Here is a 19,906-nt window from a genome sequence, read left to right as displayed (position 1 = left end):
GCAAAATCCTTCACAATGAACATCGCAGTCAATGTGTTAGAAGGTATGATAAGTGATAAGAAGATCTGAACAAAATGATTTATATGTATGAAAGAGATATTTTTGGCCTTTAATCTTGGAAATGGTAAATACCCATTTTAGAACAAGAGATACAGTCTGACTCAGAGAATCTGAGTACATTTTCTTATCACTCTGTTAAAACCACCCACAAACAAGAGACAGCTTTTCTTTGCTCAAATCATAATAGCTTCTCTTTAAACTTGTGAAACTGACAGTTGACTCTAATAAAATACAATCAGTATAATTTCCCACTGCTTAATATGAAAACATGAAATCTGATTGATTAATTCAGTGATGATTTTTGAACCTCAAAATTTAAAAGACAATTGAACTATTAAGACAATAATTTAGGAGCATGTATTTGGCATCTACAATCCATGTTAAAAAAAACGTAAAATGTACATCATTCTATAAAGAGTACAGTGTTATTTTGACAAGGACCAGATTTTTCAGTATCATATAAAGAATATTTTTACTTGTTTTTCTTTCTAATAAATGTTAACTATTATCTTGATAAAATTTATAATTCTTCATTTGTTCATATTATGTTTATCATTCAATCTTCTTAGTTGTTTTCAAGAACATCTCAAAACCTTATCAGATTGGGTATGAACAATTTGATTTCATTCTTTTGCTATAGAATTATATCTTTCAATGGTAAATATCAGTGGTTTTTACTTAGCTCATGACATCCTATCTTAAATTCCTATAACTGCTATTGTAACAAAAAATGGGAAGAATTTACAATATAAGTTTTGATATTAGCAAGTAACATCTAACGGTTTCAGCTTGCCCAAATGGAGGAAAAATAGACATTGTACAAATTTACATGTAGCAATCTGATTCCACATGATCTTGTTTATGCAAAAGAGGTCAAGAAAAATCTGTAACAACCCACTCAGTTCAGCATTCACAATGTAATGATGAACTAGTTTATGTCTGTAGGATATCCAGTTACTTGTGGATAGAAACATAAATTTATATTAGCATATTCATCATTATACTTTGAAATAAGTTTTGGCACTCATTACTCATGAATAAAAGAATATTGATGCAATAAAATCCTCTGAGGCAATTATCATAACACAAAGGTTTGTTTGTTCAACCAAAACCTTCCACCAGTAAGGCACATTTTGGAAACTAAACTTAATGCTTCAAAGTACCTATTTGAAAAGAAGATGAAATTTAATTTTGAAGCTTAGTGGTTCTTAAATTTTTATTTCATGAATTTCTCCTTGAGATGATATTGCTTTTATAATTCAGAAGATAAAAAATACTCTGGTTTGTAATATACAAATAGAAATGGCTAGATTTTCATTCTGACCACAATTCATGTATCTTCAGTATACATGAAAAAGGATCATATTTCAAGCCTGTCATAAGCATAAGGTAATTTCCATCTTCTATAATATTAATTAGTTTACTGAAAATGCTTATTTGGGGGGATAAGACAGGGTTGTCAATGCTCAGTGTTGTCCCTATCATACAGCATCATTATTTACAGAGCATTTTGGATTTTGAAATATTTTGTTAAATTTTACTAGTCATTTCTTATTATATTCTTCACAGTTGTATCATTACACTCATTAGATATATAAAGAAAATTTTAAACAGAAGTATTAAGGCTATAGTTTAATCTGTGCCAAAAGTACTCATTTCATTCTGTCAGTGCAGCTCATCTGGTCATGCAGGAAAAAAAAATAGCTGCTTAATCAAGACATTTGGCACTATGTGGACAATAAAGAAAACCAAACAGAAAGTAAATATACCTGTTTATAGAAATCACCTAAATTAACTGACTATGATTACAATATGTAAGTTGTTACAACAGTGTTTCAGACACAGCTCCTGCCCAGCATATGAATTAACTCATGGGGAAAAGTTAGCTTTCTGAAGGCTACTTTTTTCTCCCTAAAGATATAAGCAATAATTTTCATTATGTGCATACAAAAAAACTCTATGAAAGGAGTTTTTACTATGTTCATTTGAAGTTTGTTTATCTTAACTTTTTCACATTAAGAATTAGATTTCCCTCGACTGTAAATATTTTGAAGAAAGAAAAATGATAGCTAATATTTATGGAGCCACTCTCATGGGTTATTATATTTAATCCTCAGAGAGTTCATAGTCTTATGACATGGATTTTTATCTCTTATTTCTAAGGGTGATGATAAGGGCCAGAGAGAGACTTGCTCAAAGTCAAAATACTAGTTAGGACATATCTGGGTCTCAGACTCTGTGGTCTGACCTTAGAATGTGCATACTTTAACAGAGTTCAGCATATCTGTCACCAGATTTGCCCCAACTCTGACCTGATAGACTCATGACTTGGTCTCAGGTAGAGAAGATGCTATGAGTAAAACTTGAAATAGTTGTTTTCACTAAAATCTCGTAAAACAGCAGTACTTTGATATTCACATGACACCATGCCATGCGAAATGAAAATGAGTGGTCCTTCCTCCCCCTTCTGTTTACAATGAACCCTTTGCACCATGTATTCAGCCACTGAAGTTTCTGGAATATATACTCTCAATTTGGCATCTGGAAAATTTTGATACAAGAGCAGGATATTGCTTGATGGCACCTAGGAGCAGTAGTACTGAGTGGATGGGCATTATGGAAGCCTGGGCATTTCTTCTAGAGGCTGGAAGAGCAGAAGAAGCAAAATGGTTTCTAGCTAAAGAAACTAGATGCAAACCCATTCCTGCAAGCCCCTTTTACAACACTATTAATCCATTCACGAAGGTGGAGCCCTAATGACACATCTTTCGAAAAGTCCTACCTTTCAACATCACTGTTGTGGGTATCAAGTTTCCAATGCATGAATTCTGAAGGACATATGCCAGTGAGATATCCCTGCAGACTTCAAAAATAAGTGGAGAGAAGCATTTTACTGGAAGATAAAGGTTCTGCAATAACAAGTGTCGGTGAAAACCCAGAAAACCAACATCATAACGGTTTATCTCATTCTAATTTTACCTTTTCCTCCCTCTCTCAAGACTGGAGCAACATAAGAAAACACAAACTACACAAAAAGTGGCTTTTGTCTCTACAATGGTGTGAGTATGTCTCCCAGAAGTCATGTGTTGGAAACCTGATACCCAGAACAGTGATGTTGAGAGGTAGGACTTTTCGAAAGATGTGTCATAATGGGTCCACCTTTGTGAACAGATTAATGGTGTTATAAAAAGGGCTTGCAAGAGTGAGTTCACTCTGTCATGCCCTTCTACCATGTGAGGACACAGGATTCCTATGCTCCAGAGAACAGAGGACTGAGCATTTAAGGCACCATCTGGAAACAGGGAATAGCCTTTACCAGATACCAATGACTTGATCTTGGACTTCCCATCCTCCAAAACCGTGAGAAATAAATTTCTGTTTTTAAATAAATTACCCAATATGTGGTATTCTCTAATAGACACAAAATATTTGTATGGCATACCTTGGAGATATTGCAGGTTCAGTTACAGACCACTGCAAAAAAGTAAATATTACAATAAAGGAAGTCACACAATTTTTTTGTTTTCCCAATACGTATAAAATTATGTTTACACTATTCTGTAGTCTATTAAGTAGTGTACAATAGCATTACCTCTAAAAACATGTACATATCTTACTTCTAAAATATTTTATTGTTAAAAATGCCAATGGTCATTTTAGCCTTCAGCAAATCATAATCGATTTGCTGGTACAGGATTTCGTTTTATGTTGATGGCTGCTGACTGATCAGATTGGTGGTTGCTGAAGGCTGGGGTGGTTGTGGTAATTTCTTAAAATAAGGCAACAGTGAAGTTTGCCACATCGGTTGACTCTTTCCTTCATGAAAGAAAAATCTTTCGTCAAAGAGATTTCTCTGTAACATGCAGTGCTGTTTGGCAGCATTTTACTGGCAGTAGAACTTTCTTCAAAATTGAAGTCAATCCTCTCAAATCCCACTGCTGCTTTATCAAATAAGTTTATGTAATATTCTAAATCCTTTGTTGTAATTTCAACAACATTCACAGCATCTTCACCAGGAAGAGATTCCATCTTAAGAAACTACTTTTTTTGCTCATCTATAAGAAGCAACTCCTCATCTGTTCAAGTTCTATCATGAGATTGCAGCAATTTAATCACATCTTCAGGCTCCACTTCTAATTCTAGTTCTCTTGCTGTTTCCACCACATCTGCAGTAACTTCCTCTACGGAAGTCTTGAGCACTTCAAAGTTATTCATGAGGGTTGAAATGAACTTCTTCCAAACTCCTATTAATGTTGATATTTTGACCTCCTGTCATGAATCATGAATATTCTTAGTGGAATCTAGGATGGTGAATCCTTTTCAGAAGGTTCCAGTTTACATTGCCCAGATATATCAGAAGACTCACTATCTATGTCAGCTATAGCCTTATGAAATGTATTTCTTAAATAAGAAGATGTGAAAGTCAAAATTATTCATTGATCCATGGGCTACAGAAAGGATGTTGTTTGAGCAGGTATCGTTCTCCTTGTACATCTCCATCAGAGCCTGTGAGTCACTAAGTACATTGTCGATGAGTAGTAATATTTTCAAACATATCTTTTTTTCTGAGCAGTAGGTCTCAGCATGGAGCTTAAAATATTCAGGAAGCCATCTCATAAACAGAAATGCTGTTACCCAGTCTTTATCCATTTATAGAGCACAGGCAGAATAGGTTTAGCAAAATTCTTAAGGGCTCTAGAATTTTCAAAATAGTCAATGAGTATTGGCTTCAACTTAAAGTCACCATGTGTATCACCTCCCAACAAGAGAATCAGCCTGTTCTTTGAAGTTTTGAAACCAGGAATTGGCTTTTCCTCCCTAGATATGCAAGTTCTTAATGGTCTCTTCTTCCAAGATAAGGCTGTTTCATCTACACTGAAAAATCTGTTGTTTAATGTAGCCACCTGCATCAGTCATCTTAGCTAGATCTTCTGGATAGCTTGCTGCAGCTTCCACAGCAGCAATTGCTGCTTCTTTCTGTATTTTTATGCCATGAGGACACCTTCTTTCTCTAAACCTCAAGAAGAAACCTCTGCTAGCTTCAAACTTTATGCAACTTTTTCACCTCTCTCAAGCTTTATAGAATTGAAGGGCCCTGCTCTAGATTAGGCTCTGGCTTAGTGAAATCTTGTAATTGGTTGGATCTTCCATCCAGGCCACTAAAACTTTCTCCATATCAATAAGGCTGTTTTGCTTTCTTATCATTTCTGTGTTCACTGAAATAGTACTTTTTTTTTTTTTTTTTTTTTGAGACAGGGTCTAGCTCTGTCACCCAGACTGGAGTGTAGTGTTGTGATCTCAGCTCGCTGCAACCTCCACCTCTTGGGCTCCAGCAATCCTCTACCTCAGCCTCCGAAGTAGCTTGGACTACAGGAATGCGCCACCATGCCTGGCCAATTTTTGCTTTTTTTTGTAGAGACAGAGTTTTGCCATGTTGCCCAGGCTGGTCTTGAACTCCTGGGCTCAAGCAATCCACCTGCCTGAGCCTCCTAAAGTGCTGGGATAACAGGCATGAGCCACTGTACCGGGCCTAGAACAGTAGTTTTCATTTCCTTCAAGAACATTTTCTTTGTAGTCACAACTTGACTAACTGTTTGACAAAAGAGGCCTAGCTCTGGGTTTGTTTCTGCTTACAACATGCCTTCCTCACTGAGCTTAATTATTTCTGGCTTTTGATTTAAAGTGAGAGAGATGTGACTCTTCCTTTCACTTCAACACTTAGAGGCCATTGTAGGGTTTGTAATGGCCTAATTTCAATACTGTTGTGTCTCAGGAAATAAGGAGGCCCAAGGAGAGGGAGAGAGATGGGGGAATGGCTTATTGGCGAAGTAGTCAGCACACACATATTAATCAAATAAGTTGTGCTGTCTTATATGGACGTGGTTCATGGCACCCCCCAAAAAATTACAATAGTAACATCCAAGATCACTGATCATAGATCACCATAACAGATACAATAATAAGGAAAAAGTTTAAAATATTGCAAGAATTACCAAAATGTGACACAGAGACACAAAGTGAGCACATGCTGTTGGAAAAGTGGCACCAATAGATTTGCTCAACTCAGGGTTGCCACAAACCTTCAATTTGTAAAAAGTGCAGAATCTATGAAGTGCGATAAAATGAGGTATATATGTGTGTGTGTGTGTCTGTGTGTGTGTGTATCTTCTCAAAAATGTCTTTTATATACTGTCTGATAGTGTTTTAAATATTTTTCACTCTACTTTTGATGTCTTTGATTTCCAGTTTTTCATTATATGTAGGTTCACTGTGCATTATCAGTGGTATATCATACTATGATTAGCAAGGCCTGAGATTATCTCCTTAATACAGCATGAAATTGGCTCCAGCCAAAGTAGCCAACTGACATTGAGATCACATTCAAAGTTCATACATAGGTTTAGGAAGTAATCCGAAGAAAACAGGTCAACACAATAGCAGCCACATAGGTGCCAAGAATGGGCTAGACAAGAGCTGTTACCCAAACCTTATCATTGTTTTTTGTTTTGTTTTGTGTTTTGCTTTATAATTTTATGTTTCTGATATCTTTAGGGGCCTATGGATGAGAACCTTTACTGTGGCTGTTCATGACTACGACCATTTCGGGGATTCTTGATAGGAAGAAGAAAGTACAGGCATAGCCTGAAGGATTTTATTTTCAAGGCTGAAATTGTAGGCAAAGTGTGACAAGACACATTAAGGAGAATAATCACAGGATACATGCATGCACACACACTCATGCACATGAATGGTTGTGTGTGTCTTGGAAGGGGGCAGGCAGCTTTCTTGGCTTGGAGTCAGGAGTACCAGAGTGGCATGCTGGTCCTGATAGGGAGCTGAGACAAAGGAACCCACAAGAGAGTTTTCTGACTTCCCAGGAATAATGCCAAGGTTCAGAGTCTCCACAGGTATGGAAGTGAGGGTCTGGGATTCACTTTAGATCCACACTACCTGCCCATGTACTTCCCTTGAATGAGGCCTGGTCAAGGAAGAATGACTCTGCCCCTCTTGGCCCAGCCTTTCTTTGGCCCTAATGGAGACATGAACTTTGGATTACTCATAGCTCTATAAAGATATCTTTAGGCCGGGCGCGGTGGCTCACGCCTGTAATCCCAGCACTTTGGGAGGCCGAGGCGGGCGGATCACGAGGTCAGGAGATCGAGACCATCCTGGCTAACATGGTGAAACCCCGTCTCTACTAAAAATACAAAAAATTAGCCGGGCGTGGTAGCGGGCGCCTGTAGTCCCAGCTACTCGGGAGGCTGAGGCAGGAGAATGGCGTGAACCCGGGAGGCGGAGCTTGCAGTGAGCCGAGATCGCGCCACTGCACTCCAGCCTGGGCGACAGAGCGAGACTCCGTCTCAAAAAAAAAAAAAAAAAAAAAAAAAAGATATCTTTACATTAGATACCTTAATAGCAGAAGCTTCTGCCTACCTTGGCTTCGCTTATGACAGCCATAAGCATTGTTAACTGTACCTCATTTTGGTAGAACACTTGGCATTCTACAAAATATTTCAAACCTGGTATCCAATGCAATCCTCACAATACTCCTAATGTAGAGTTAGGGTGGTATTATCTTGATTTGCAGTTGAGGATACAGACCCAGGGAAGAACTTGGTTTAGGTCAAACAGCTCGTGAGTGGCAAAGCAGCTCTGGAGACTTCCAGAGACTTCCCTTGGCACAGTCCTATGCTTCCCTTCTAACTGTGGGCAAGCTTCTAAAAAAATTAATATCTAAGCTGCTGGGAGGACTCATCTTTATGTTTGTTTTCCAGATGAATTCGTGGCAGTATGTCTTCTTCAAAAAATTTTGGATGAAATGAACAAAGAGACAAACTCAGTTTATTCATATTCTTTGTCTCCAGGTTCTATTTACCTCTGACTCTGCAATGATGAATAAATTGTTCGCTTATCTGATGATCAATTTCTGTCTTTAAAATGGAGAGGATAATACTTGTCACCCACTACCGCCACTAGAATGAAGGAACTAATGCTTCTAAAGTGTTGTGAAAGAGATGCTCTAGAAATAGAAATATGAGGCTTTTATTGAACAGATTTAAATGTGCTTTTTAACTGAAATTATGGTTTTATCAAAGATTCTTGCTACACTGAACTCATCACAATTTGTATTATTACTATTTTTCCTGTTTTACTTTGAATGCCAATGCAGCAAATAGACTTTCCAATTTTATAGATCTTACCGTTTTACAGACAACTGCTGAGGGCTACAATCCCCTTATCTTATACTGTCCACCGAAGCTTTGTTTTACCTGATTTGTTCTAGCTATAGACATAAACATTGACCATTTTGCTCCTCACAAGTAACAACATATTCTATAGAAACTGGCCAAGAAAATTGCATAAAATGATGAAACAGGCTTTGCTTGGACACTAAAAGCGCCACTTCGCTAAATAATCCAGCAATGGCACAACAGGCTTACTGGACCTAGTGACTGTCTTCATTAGTCAGACTGGCTGGCAGGCTTTCTGTGCAAGGGAACTAGAGAGTTTGTAAGCTCTCCAAACAGTCCCTGAGGTACAGCAGCCAGACAGCTGAGGTCTTCCTAATGAATGACTACTTCAACAAGCCAGAGTTCGCAGGGATAAAACCATTAAGCCACAGAGACAGCTATGGCTTTTAAATTTGATGTGGTATGCTAACTCTTGAGAGGACATTTTAAGATAAGAAATGCAAACTTTCACATTGGGTTGGATTGTCCAAAGCAACTGAACAAACAAAATGTTTTCCATAAAGATGTTATTGGCTATCAAAGTTGACTTTGAAATGATACAAAAGCATTTTTCTCAAAGAATCTGAAATTCACAAATAAGAATTTTTATGAATATTATACTTTATCAACTATATCGGGGAGGTAATTTTTTTCTAAATTTAATTAGTATCATTTAGCTTTTCTTTCTCTTGTTTTAAGGAAGACAATAAACTAATACACTGCTAAAAGTCTTCTAAGAAATAATTATATTTACTCTGCAAAGTAATTTTTAACTTTACTCTGCAAAGCACCTGTCAAAGTTCTTCACTTAGTTGTAATAAGCAGTGTCTAACACACACACACACACACTCACACACACACACAACCAGTTCATTCCTCGAACAATTTTGTTAACTTTCTTAAATACAGGAAGTTCTAGCTTAAATGATTCTTCCTCATGGCACCAGTCATATTTTGCATGCTTTGGTTAGAGATGTGTTTTTTGTGTTGTTTTGTTTTATTTTATAAAGTGAGCAACATTCTTCCGTTAACCTGTCAAGAAACTGTTCTTTTGTTCATCTCATGCCCACAAAAACAAGCACACAATGTTGGGAAAACAATCTACAATAATTTCAATGGGATCAGTATGCTAGAATATAACCAAATGTTGAGATTCTCTCTAATTTATTGACCTGAAATTCCTTCAGGGTCACAAGAAACTTGCCCTACAGACATTTGGTGTGTTTTAGTATCAGACTGGTACTACAGCAATAGTGCTAGGTCAAATATCAGTATGTGTAATACTTTTTCTGAAAAGCTCATTGTGCTTCACTGAAAAAGTCACTCAAACACACACAGAAATTAAGACACTGCCTGTGTAACTGAAATAAATGATTTTTTTAAAAAATCAGTTACTTTAGGCATTTCAATGCTGAACTCACTAATGGAGCAGAAGAATGAGAGCTTGAGTCTGCTTTACAGGAATCTGGGGTACTGTGATACAACCTATAGTATCTGCTATTTTTTAAAATAACAATTTTTTTAAATTTTCAATAAATATATTGACATATCCTAAAGATACTTAAGACTATATTTTTGATTATTAATTCTTGGAAATCTTTAAATACATATAATGAAAGTCTCATTTTAAGTTATTAAAGCTCCCAGTCTTCATTTCTGTTTTTGTTTTTCTCACAAATAAAATTAAAATGTGGCTTCAAGAAATCATAATATGCCATTCTTATGTCATGAGTGCTGAGAGAAAAGCCACTTAGAATCAGGGAAGACCAAATGAATATTTTAAATTGTGATGTAGTACACTAGTGTATTATTTACATCACTAAAGCAAACCACTTGTTATATGCCTGGCATAAAGCACATTCTTACTTTTACTTCTCAAGGAACCCCATAAAATATATCAATTCAATTGCAATTCTAAAGGTATTAGCAAATTGGTAATGTTACTAAGTTCAAGGAGAAATTCTTTTGAAGTATCTAGGAATCCAGAAGAACATTATTTTACAACTTCCTTTCCTAGATAAATAATTATGACATCTTTGTGTGTTTAGTTAGCATTGGCATTTCAGCTAATATTGACCAAAGAAGCTAGTGTGGCTATATTTAAACTCTGTCAGAGTTTCACCACCACATCACAGCACATTTTAAGTATTTTATAATGAATGAGACCTATTATTGCCAGAGCACACTTCAAATTCATTCATTTTTCCTCTCAAATTGTTTTTCCAGTTATGTCCGCCAAAATTGTAGCAAATCACTTTTATTTGAAACAAAGATTTCATATTTCTATTTCAGTCCTTCCTCTCTGAAGCCAGGATGAAATAATGTTGCGATGTAATACAACAAACCATATACTTCCAAGTTGAAATGACAGGTAATTGATTATGAGTCAGTCTGCAAAAGATTGGTGATTAGAGAAACCATATCCTGCTTAAATACATTTCTTTCATTCTCATAAACCAGATGGTACCTTGTGTCACTGACTGTCATTAACAATTTTTACCACCACAGTCATAGTGATCAACAAAGCAGATAAAGAAAAAAAATAATATAATGTGTAGTAGGATCTGAATAAATGTACATAGCCTGAATTCATTTTTCTGCTGTTGTGCTTAATAAAGCCTAAAAATAAGGTTTTTCATGCTATAAATGCTTATAGCATGAAAAAAATTTAACCTACCTTTATAGGAAAAGCAATTGAAATCAAAGGTGTGGTAACATAAGTGGGTCATGCTAAATGCATCTTAGCTACATTAAACTCACATGGGATAGCAATGAATATTTCATGGGATAACCATATAATTCATCTTAGAAATGCATGCTTTTTTTGAGATGGGATCTCTCTCTGTCCTCCAAGCTGCAGTAAAATGGTGTGATCTTGGCTCACTGCAGCCTTCACCTCCTGGACTCAAGCAATCCTCTCACCTCAGGCTCCTGACACACCAGTTGCACACTCAGGTAATTTTTTTTTTTTTTTTTTTTTTGGAGAGACAGCATCTCGCTATGTTGCCCAGGCTGGTTTTGAACTTCTAGGCTCAAGCAAACCTTCCACCTCAGCCTCCCAAAGTGCTGATATTATGCAGTAAACCACCAATCCCAGCCAAATACAAAGATTTTTAACTGACACAAGGCATGATTAAGAGTTTCCCAGGTAAACTGTGTAGTCACCATCCGTATATATGCACTGTACCTTTGGCAGTACACAGCTGTTCAGTACTGTGAGAAAAAAAAAAAAGGACTGTTTTATCAATAGCAAGCTTAACATGTTCCAAACCATGTAGTGGATATTGAAGGATGCATCTCAGTTGAATTGAATAAAGCATAACTGTAAAGTTATGCTTTATAATTTTGTATAATAAACTGTTTAAAAATTATTCAATTAAGATTTCTTGATTTTCCTGCCGAATTTTGTTTCTATGTCACTTTTGGACATAGAGGAGGAATAACTCCTTTCTTCATGCCATTAAAGTAAATCAATTGAAGCTTACTCTTCTACAACTATATTAAATTTTAACTTAAAAAATCTTGCTTTAATCACTTCTTGGCCTTTTGGCAAAGAACAAGTGTAAAAGTCTTGCTCTAATGTACTCAGTGTGATATATCCTCATGCTTTGTTTGTTAGGTTCTTCCCCAAAAGTGGTTTATGAAGAAGTCTTTATAGCTTCTACATCTGTCCTGTTCAGTGTAAAGGACTACCAACATGCTCTCTTTTAAACACAAAATGCCTTTTGCAAACCAAAGTGGACATGGACAAAAATTTAATTTAAAACATTTCAGTTCTGCCATTATAAGAAAATAGAAATTTGCAAAAGGCAACTGGAAACCACTCTTTATGATCTGGAGATGGAATATCTACATTGCAAAGTTACCTTAGCTACCTGGCCATCCAGTTGATCTCTGCACCATAAATTTCTCCCTCTAGAAGGGAGATTTTCTTGCTGAGTGAGGTTGTGGATAAAACATGTAACAGCTCTGGAACCACAATGCAATGGTTTGAATACATCCCCCAAATTTCATGGTTGGAAACCTAAAATTCATATGTTAATTAGAGGTGGGGCCTTTGGGAGGTAATGAGGATTAGATAAGGTCATCAGGATGGGACCCCATGATGAAACTGATTGCTTTAAAGAAGAGGAAGAGAGACCTGAGCTTATATACATGCTCTTGCTCTCTCACCATGTGATGCCTTCCGCATCTTATGACACAGAATGAAGATTCTCACCAGATGCTAGCACCATGCTCTTGGACTCCCCAGCCTCCAGAACTGTAAGAAATAACTTCCTTTTCTTTAAAAATTACCCAGTCTGTAATATCCCAATATAGAAATGCAAAACAGACTAAGATATATGATGTCAAAGTTGGTGCTAAATTTCCTGTTTACCTAATTATTGTCCTACTACAAGAAAGATCTGAACTTACATTCCAATCTATCTGACAGGTTCAGGATCTTTTTAAATTAAATGTATCTTATAAAGGACAATTACTTACATATATTGACAAACTATGTTCCAGGGAATATTCTTTGTGATCTTAAAAGGCACTCTAAAGCAAAATAATGTGTCAGTGTGTATAAGTTTGGAAAAACTTTTGCACTCTATTTCTCTCTTGGAGATTCATAATGCAAATTTAGGATATGGAAGTTCTAGAAAAATCTTGACTTAAAGAAATCTGTTTATTTTATTGAAGCCACCAATTCCCAAAAGAATTTGCCAGTTAATATGTTTTTCAGGAAACATTTTATAATATCAAAGATATTTGGAATTCCTGAAAATACAGTTGGGGAAATTTTTTAAAGATAGTTGAGAAGGGACAATAATAAGAAAAGGCAACATAAAAGGAGTCAAAATGTAGGAAATGTTTATATGACTTACCTTTGATTTTGTCAGTCATAAGAGAGTAAACTGGCTGGGTGTGGTGGCTCATGCCTGTAATCCCAGCACTTTGGGAGGCTGAGGCGGTTGGATCACCTGAGGTCAGGAGTTCCACGCCAGCCTAGCCAACATGGCGAAACCCTGTCTCTACTAAAAATACAAAATTTAGCTGGGTGTGGTGACATGCATCTGTAATCCCAGATACTCAGGAGGCTGAGGCACAAGAATTGCCTGGACTCAGGAGGCAGAGGCTACAGTGAGCCAAGATCGTGCCACTGCACTCCAGTCTGGGGGACAGAGCGCGACTCCATCTTGAAAAAAAAAAAAAGGAAAAAAGAGTAAATTGCTCTCTCTTTGGGATATTCCTCAATTTGATTCCCCCAGGAGCATGATGAAGGAAACAATTAATAATTGAAAAATTCTAATGATAAATTAAGTATAAGATATTCTCTTTATTGAATGACAACAGTATAATATGACATAAATATCAATAACTACTGACATCAATATAAAACAAAGAGGTAATATGAATAGAGAAATAATAAAGATATAATATTAAAATAATTAGAGAGGGGAGGAAGCTTACTTTCTAATTTCTCCTCTTGCTATATTTTCGAATAAGAAATGGTTTTTGTTGTAGGTCAAAATGGTCAAATACTCTCAATATTATATTGTTCTATCTAATGAATTCTAAGACACTTTTTATTATTATATTTGTTTTATAATATAAAAAATAGGATCAGTGTCATGTTCATGATTGTTCAGCAAGCAATTGACCCAGTTGCTTCAATCTTGACATATCTAATTGAAATTCCAAATGTTTTCTGCTATATGGTTTTAACTTGAGCAATTGTAGGATGATTGACTTAAAATAAGCATATGTGTGTGTACCTCTGAAGGAGAAAAAATCTGAGAGAAATATATCAGATTCTACAAAACTCAACTGTTATTCTGTTTCTTTAATATCTAGGTAGAAAGTTGTATTCGGAGGAAGATTTAATTGCTTCAACTCAGAGTATATTATTTATTTAAAACCAAAAAGCCTAGTGCTTCTCTTGTGCCTATTGTCAGTCACTGGCCCTTCCCTATGACTAATCTATATTGAGGATATTTGGAGTTTAATCCTGAGTCACTCTGTAGCAAAACTGCCAGGTATACCTACAGGATAGTGAATAGAAACATGAAAGGTTTGCCTCATTAAAGAATTCATGAGGTTAAATCCATATGTAGCAGGTGCAACTTGCTGCTATAGCTGCCCTTTTGCCACCCATATATGTTGCTTTGCCTTAGATGATTATCTTATTCTCTCTCCCCATGTGGTAAAAGGAATGAAGAGATTAGCCACATAAGCTTACACAGTCCAGGTATTTCAGAATCAGTAAAGTGAGTCTATTCACAAGCCTAACAAAGGAAATGAGGATAGATTATGGCAACTGCTAATGAAATTTATATTTCAACCAACAATACAATTAAGTGAGGGATGATCTCTTGTTCCTAGTTGACTAAACTGCAAAATTCACCTTTATCCTAAATTTCATTATGAATTTAAGAGAATGATATGAGTTGAATTTAATAACCTTATGTCGATCAGGTGAAAATTCAGGAAGAAAAGAAGCCATCTACATCGCGGTGGATGCCTTGGCTTATGAAAACTTTGGTAGGTCTTTATTTGTCAGACTTATTCTTCCATTTCTTTTCAGTGCTACCGAAACAGGAAAAGTTCCCTCGTCACCCTTGCAGGGTGTGCGGTGGGGGTGTGAAAGCTTCTTTGGTCAAATCTCTAGGGGGAACATGCAGACAGGCTCTGGGGCTCTGAACTCGCAGCAGCATCTAGGGGTGAATGTTTACAGATCCTGAAGCTCCCGCGGGCATGTGTTACCATGTGCTCTTTTAGTTTTGCCATCTGTAGGCGGCTTGTGTTTAGCAGCTCAATCAGACCCCCTGACTTATCGCAATGTGTCCGGAATTTATTCCTTCCAGTGGGTTCTTGGTCTCGCTGACTTCAAGAATGAAGCCGTGGACCTTCACGGTGAGTGTTACAGCTCTTAAAGATGGTGTGTCCAGAGTTTGTTCCTTCAGATGTGTTCAGAGTTTCTTCCTCCAGGTGGATTTGTGGATTTGCTGACCTCAGGAATGAAGCCACAGATCCTCACCATGAGTGTTACAGCTCATAAAGGTAGTGCAGACCTAAAGACTGAGCAGCAGCAAGATTTACTGTGAAGAGGGAAAGAACAATGCTTCCACGGCGTGGAACGGGAAGCCAGCAGGTTGCCACTGCTGGCTCAGGTGGCCAACTTTTATGCCTTTATTTGGCCCCGCCCACTTCCTGCTGATTGGTCCATTTTACAGAGTGCTGATTGGTGCGTTTTTACAGAGCACTGATTGGTGCATTTACAATCATTTAGCTAGACACAGAGCGCTGATTGGCACGTTTTTACAGAGTGCTGACTGGTGCATTTACAATCCTTTAGCTAGACTCAGAGCCCTGATTGGTGCATTTACAATCCTCTAGCTACACAGAAAAGTTCTCCAAGTCCCCACCCGACCCAGGAAGTCCAGCTGGCTTCACCTCTCAGCAAGGACAGAGGGCTTTCTGTATCCTGGGGTTTCTTGCCTTGGTGTACCAAAAGAGTCAAATCACACATGGGCTTGGAGAAAGAGTGCAAGGGTTGAGTGGAAGTAGCTCTCAGCAGATGGGGGAGCCAGAAGGGAGATGGAGTAGGAAGGTGGTCATCCCCTGGAGTCGGGCCATTCAGTGGCCCTCCTCTGACCACCCCGCCAAACTCCTCATCGTTCTGCGGATGGATGGCCTGCAAGCCTCTGCTGGTGCCTGTTGATGTGATCTTCCGGGTGCGTTCCTCTCAATGTCCAGCTGCTTGTGTCTTCTTCCGCCCGTGTGTTTCTCTCCACATCCAGGTGCTTGTGTGTGTACCCTCTAGGGTCTCGGGGTTTTTATAGGCACAGGATAGGGGTGTGGTGGGCTAGGGTGGTCTTGAGAAATGTGACATTTGGGCAGGAAAACAGAAATGTCTGTCCTCTCCTCAGTCCGTGGGCACAGGCCTAGACATGGAGCCCTAGCCAAAAGAGTCAAATCACACATCGGCCAGGGACCTGCCTTTCTCTATCCAGTACTTCCGTGCCCCAAGCCTGATTTAGTACCTGACCTTTAACTCCACTTAAACCAATAATGCTTAAAAATGCCAGAAGGTAGCTTTGGATGAAGCCCACACTTTCCCTAAAATCACCCAAAGTACACTTTCTGGAATTAAAATCAGCGTTTGTAAACAACTTGGAAATAGACAGGCCCCCTGAAAGTTTCACCTGACTCTGCACTAGGCTCACATTCAAACGTCTGAGGCACCAGCTGAGTGAATCAGGCAAGCAAGGTCCGTGGAGAGGGCTGTCTCTTCTCTGGGGGCAGGCACTTCTCAGCTCCAGCTGATTGTTGATATGTAGAAATGTCTGATCATATTGTCTGATCATGAAGTTTTGCAAAGGAAGTCAGAAGTTTTAATTTTCATCTGAATGCTCCCAATGACTAACTGATGACAATTGCTGGAAAATATTTTAAAACCCACTCTAAAACTCGCTGTACTTCAAGCAGATGTCTATTCTCTGGCAATATACAATCTCAGCTCTAAAGGTTTGCCTTATTCTCTACATGGATTCCATCTTTGCCTTTCATTTCTACTCATGTCATGTTCTCAAAAGAATATTACTGGAATAAAATTACATGCTTGTATCAGAAAATTGTATTGACATTCATCTGCAAACACAAATTCCCAGGAAAACAGATTGCAAATGAGGTTTTGTGGTTTTGGTTTTTTTTTTTTTGAGATTGACTTTTATGCTCAGAAGTGGATTTGGTTTTAAAAATCTGACATTCAGTATACTTAAACATCTAGTTCTTCTTTGCATTTTTAAGTTTAATTTTAAAAATTTACATTCTGTTTTTATATCTCAACAAAAGACTTTAAGAGGACTGTATTATAGGATCCCAGTTAAAACTTAATAACTTTCCCTTTACTATTTTATATTGCATTTATAATATACTTGACTTCCTTTTTAAATACTGTTTTGCAATTGTCTGCTATAACAAGTATTCCTAAGTATATAAACATTCTTATAAATTGAGTAAATTAAGCTTAAAAGATGATAAATTTATCATATATTATAATACTAAATTTAAATGTCATAAGCCTTCAGCTTAAATTTCTAAGGCAATATCAGTTACTTAAATTTCAGTTTTTAATTGGGATTATAATACTAATACATTACTATATGTGAAGTATTAACACACAGTTTCAATGTTAGGGTTAAATGTAGAGATTCTTTCTGTAACAACAATTATCAATTCAATCATTCGGATTATCTTAAATACTTAACTAAGTCTTCTTAAGATGAAATGATACTTCGCTAAAGAAGCTATTATGCTATCTAAATTAAACTTTTTGTTTGTAACCTAGGCTGGCTGAGATTTTATATACACAACCACAGCTGTAGACCGGGATATTTACTGCAGTGCCGTCTGAGATGTTAAAAGAATATACCAAGCCCTATTAATTATTCAGAATATAGGAGTGATGTCCTTCTTCTCAGAGCACATATAGTTCACGTCCCCAGGCTTAAATTATTATTATTGCTATGTTGGAGCTGGTTTTAAAAGTTTCGTGAGGAGTGATTGTTAAAATTTCAGGAATTGTGCAAGCCAGTTGTTAACACAACCATTATGTAATTATAGAAACTTACAATTAAATAAATTATGTTAAAAACAAAGGCAATAAATACTCTAAACTCATCACTAATTGTTTCCTTACATTTTATTATTATCTATTTCTTGAGGTTATTTATGTCTGTTACATCCATATGCTGGAAATACTTTATAATGATGTACTGCTGTGCATCTCTTTCCAACTCCGCATTCAGCGACATCACTCTGGTAGTGAGAAGTCCATCATGGTAAAAGAAATTATACCACAGAAATTGGCAAATGAAACAAATCAAGGTTCTGGCCACCTCTGAAAAATCTGACTGCTAAACATTTATTAGTATATCAGTAGTTATGTTATTATCTAATTCTCTGTCTGCACTCCCCTCCAGAATACCCTATCACATGTTTGGATTTTGCATTTCTTTATCTCTTGAAATATTTAAAGATCTTCCATGTAGTTCCAAAGTTCTTCAAAATTCATATAGTTCTGTACTTATCATATTTTTTCTATTTAGTAGGATCACATAAATCACATAATGAATTTATATCTCATTGAAACTCTTTTGACATGTCTATATGATCATAAGTTTAAAGGTCATCCTGCTGCCACTGATTTCAAAGGGGTATAAAAGAAAGACAATTTTAGTTATTTCATTGAGGCCTGTTGCTTATTTATTGTCTGTTTGTTTATAGAAACAGGGTCTTGCCCTATCGCTCAGGTTGTAGTGCAGTGGTGTGATCATGGCTCACTGCAGCCTTAGCCTCCTGAGCACAAACAATCCTCCCGCCTCAGACTCTCAAGTAGCTGGGACTATAGGCGTGGACCACCATGTCCAGCTAATTCTTAAATTTTATGTAGAGATGGGATCTCACTGTGTTACCCAAGCTGGTCTTGAACTCCTGGTCTCAAGTGATCCTCCTGCCTCCCAAAGTGCTGAGATTACAAGCATGAGCCACCGCCCCTGGCCTAGGTCTGTTGTCTGATTTCTTACAGTACTAATTTTTTTATAGGCTTGGAACAGAGAATGTGTTCCAACTTGCATGGCTGGGCTAAGATATCTAATCATTTAGTATTTCATAGCAGAGATAGATCAGGAGTTTGTTAATTTAACTCAACTTAGAAGTGAAGTTTTTGTACTGCAATCATTAAAATCAATTTTGTTTTACATATAAACATATTATCAGGCTAATCCTAGAGCAAAATCTATTTATTCTATTCAATTGAATTCCAGACATTGATGAACCATGATATTATTTTCTAACACTGCATATGGAAATTTACCGTTTTAATTTGAGTTCACTAATATAATTAAATTGTGGCAATTCAAACAAAGAGATGCCTTCCATTAGTAAAGTTAATAAGACATAACGAAGGGCTAGAACAAAGCATGAATCTAAACATATAGACCAGAGTCTCTCCCAAGTCAGGAAAAACAAAGTGGAATCTACAGGTTTCTTTTTATAGAACAGTTTGTTACAAGGTTTAGAAATATACTGATTCTCTCATGCATTGAATAGCCATAAAATACCAACACTGGTTTTTCTGTGTACCTTATGAAGATGCAGCTATGCATTTTTAGTCACACCTATTTTCAGTAGATTAAAATCTCTACAAGGCAAAAATGGTCTGAAGATGTTACAAATCACAGAGGCCTAAAGCAGGAATGACTCCATTCTTCATGCCCACCCACGCAATTTTGTTCCTTCTCCAACCTTCTACTGCCTATCATCCTGCTGCCTAGCTAACTATAGCTCTTAGCAATTATGTCACTTTGGTATTTAAGAGAAGGAGAAGGTAGAAATGGTAGAAAATTCATGGAAGAGAAAAACTAAGAAAGAAAGGTAGGCCGTTAATATGCTGGTTAAGGCTCAGATTCATTCTCTGCCCTTCTTCTGCTGTATTTTGCAATATTACAATGACCCTAACAACTATATTTCCAAGGCTATTTTTTTTCGACTGCCTTTCAGCTCATTTGGTCAATGGGAGATTGGAGGCCAAGAGGAAGAAAGAATTCAAAATATTTTGTCCCCCTTTT

The sequence above is a fragment of the Pan troglodytes genome, chromosome 4 (genome assembly GCF_028858775.2).
Source record: "Pan troglodytes isolate AG18354 chromosome 4, NHGRI_mPanTro3-v2.0_pri, whole genome shotgun sequence".
Taxonomy (NCBI): Eukaryota; Metazoa; Chordata; class Mammalia; order Primates; family Hominidae; genus Pan; species Pan troglodytes.
This window is presented reverse-complemented; position numbering follows the sequence as displayed.